Source organism: Mirounga leonina, unplaced genomic scaffold (assembly GCF_011800145.1).
Source record: "Mirounga leonina isolate KUSES-001 unplaced genomic scaffold, KU_Mleo_1.0 Mir_108, whole genome shotgun sequence".
NCBI classification, from domain to species: Eukaryota; Metazoa; Chordata; class Mammalia; order Carnivora; family Phocidae; genus Mirounga; species Mirounga leonina.
In genome coordinates, this window is record NW_023270237.1 from 744,380 (window position 1) to 747,531 (window position 3,152).

Below are 3,152 nucleotides of genomic sequence, written 5' to 3' on the forward strand. Positions count from 1 at the left end.
ATGTGGAAACCAAAGCTGGAGGCATCCCAATGCCAGACTTTAAACTATATTACAAAGCTGTAATCATCAAGACAGTATGGTACTGGCACAAAAACAGACACATAGATCAATGGAACAGAACAGAGAATCCAGAAATGGACCCTCAACTCTATGGTCAACTAATCTTTGACAAAGCAGGAAAGAATATCCAATGGGAAGAGGACAGTATCTTCAATACATGGTGCTGGGAGAATTGGACAGCCACACATAGAGGAATGAAACTGGACCACTTTCTTACACCATACACAAAGATAAACTCAAAATGAATAAAAGACTTAAATGTGAGTCAGGAATCCACCAAAATCCTAGAGAAGAGGTCAAAGAGGTTACTGCCTGTGTTCTTCTCTAGGATTTTGACAACACAGTATTAGAAGTCCTAGCCACAGCAATCAGGCAACAAAAAGAAATCAAAGGCATCCAAATTGGCAAAGAAGAAGTCAAACTCTCACTCTTTGCAGACGATATGATACTTTATGTGGAAAACCAAAAGACTCGGCCACAGCAACTTCTTGTAAGACACATCTCGAAAGACAAGGGAAAGAAAAACAAAATGAACTATTGGGACTTCATCAAGATAAAAAGGTTCTGCACAGCAAAGGAAACAGTCAAAAAATGAAAAGACAACCCACGGAATAGTAGAAGATATTTGCAAATAACATAACAGATAAAGGGCTAGTATCCAAGATCTATAAAGAACTGGTATACAGTATGGGAATGAGCAGTGCACTAATGTGACATGCTCAAGAGATACTGAAGGATCAAGACCAGCTGATTCATCAGGACCTGAAGTCAGTAGCAGGAGAGATGGCAGCAGCAGAGACCTGGGTCCTTGACCACAGGGAAAATGCAAACAGATGTTAGGGCTGCTCAAGCTAGAGAGCGTGGCAGGTATAGTTCTAGGGCAATACATTTCCCATATTCTCTCTCTCTTTTTCCAAAGAAGATCCTTTACTGAGGCCTATTTAAAACATTTCAGTCCTTAATTCAAATAAACTTCAACTCAGTGGAATGGCTGATGTCTGATCTAGGTAAGGGCTCATGGTAAAAAAGTACACCCCACCTACAAAGACATCAAAATAGGTTCCTAACAAGAATGTGAATGTAACTCAGGGTCTCTGCCCCATCTTCTTCAGGGTTTGACTGAGCTCCTCAGATTTGTGTATTTTCCAGATGAAGAAATCCCCATAGGGCCTGGCACCCTTGGTGTCTGCAATATAGATCATGTCCTTACCAATGCAGAATTAAACCTCAGAGACTGACTGAAATTTGCCATCTAGGGCAGAGATGACCCTGGTCCACACCAGGTTCTTCATTTTGTGTTTGAAGACAAGGAGCTGACATGGAACTCCCACTCTGTGAGGTCCAGGAACCCAGCCAGCTTGTCCACAGGCATGGTGGTGTAGAGCTTGAGGAAGCCTGCTCCTGCACTTCATCAGAAAACACCTTCATCTGCTCCAAGAAGGTTTCCTGGTGTAGTTGGGGTGCACATGGCCATAGTTGGGCATTACAGGTGACAGTAATTTGGGACAGGAGTATCTTAAAACTTCCTCATAGACCTGTGGTTCTGTATTTCTCCCATAGCAGGAGGTGAATGCTCTTGTCAATTTGCATGGAGTACATAGTGAGGATGATGGCCAGCAGCACATGCATCTGCTTATTCTACTTGTTAATCATCTCATACTTATATGTGGTCCTCTGAAACATACTCTTGGGTCCTCTGGATATAGAAGAGGATGTTGGCAATGATCCGGATAGCATCCTGGTAGCAACACATTATCAAATATGTAAAACTGATGTTATAGTATGTGGTGACCTGGCACTTAGGCACACAAAAATACATGCTCTTCTTGTTCAGTTTGATATTCTCCAGCACCTTGATGACCTGGTGGTAAAATCCCAATAGGGAATGCAGATACAGAAGACCCACCAGGCTGAAGTAGCCAGACTTCTTATATAAGGAGTGTTGTCCATACTCCCCAGCCACACTCTCAGAGTCACCTCCACTTGTGTACCCCTCCAACTTTCAGTTAATGTTGGACTTGTCTACCAGGAAGTGAAGAACATTGAGGGCACTATAAACATTCCAGATTTTGGAACTAGAACAAAGGAAGTCAATCTCCTCCTCTGACTTCTTGTCAGTCTTACAGCAGTACTGACTGAAATACTGAACTGATAGATGAACTCATTGATGTTATCCCAGAACCACAGGTTGGGTAGTTCAAGGGGAACAGGACCATCAGCATTAAGAATGTCTTTGAAGAGATTGAAGTAGTTGTAATAGGATTCAGACCGCTGCTCCAAGGAGGGTCCCTCACTGACATTGGCATATACCTGCCTGTAATATAATTCTTTGTACAAAATCAGGAAGACAGCACTGTTGCCAACCTGTGGAACAAGGGCTTCAGTCTCAGGCCAGGGTGTATTCTTGAAGATCTTTCAGTCAGCTTGGTTCATCTGTCACAGATGTCCTCGATCTCATACAACTTTTGGTCAATGACATTACTGGACACGTGGCTGGCCTGCAACTCATACACCTTCTGGTCAATCAGATCGGAGATGGCTTTGTGGAAATACTAGATGAAGTTTTTGATTACTTTGAGGATCACCTGATAGGTCTAATGTTCATACTAATGTTCATAAGCCAGATCCTGCTTTGGATCTCCTGTGTGCATATCATAATTGCCCTGGCAAGCATAGGGATCATAAGCAGCCTCAGACTCATAATCATCAGCAGGAAAAGAGCAGCACTCACAAATACCACCAGAGAGTCCCATCTTCTCTTCACACTCTGGAGGGTGTTGAAATGAAATGAAAACAAGAAAGTTTACCTTTCAGCTCCTAGATATCCAAGAATCAAGAAAGCTTAAGTTTAGAAGAGGTGGTCCAATAATTAAAAGTACTCTGGGCAATGACAATATGTTCATTATTCAGAACAATGGGATAAAGAAATAGATCGAAGCTATGGAATTAAAAAAATATTGCTTTTGATGTGGCAGAAAGTTCTGTAAGAGGATGTCACTGTTTGGAAGAAGGGGTTGGGACAGTTAATATTTTAATTGCTTTAAGGGAGAGAGAATTATAATGGAGTGTTCACAATTCTTTAGTGCCATATT

General features: G+C 41.9%; 1 pseudogene; it reads right to left on the reverse strand.

Moving 5' to 3' along the window:
• Positions 1-934: 934 nt before the first annotated feature.
• On the reverse strand, positions 935-2,684 carry LOC118019285 (annotated as a pseudogene).
• Positions 2,685-3,152: the final 468 nt, after the last annotated feature.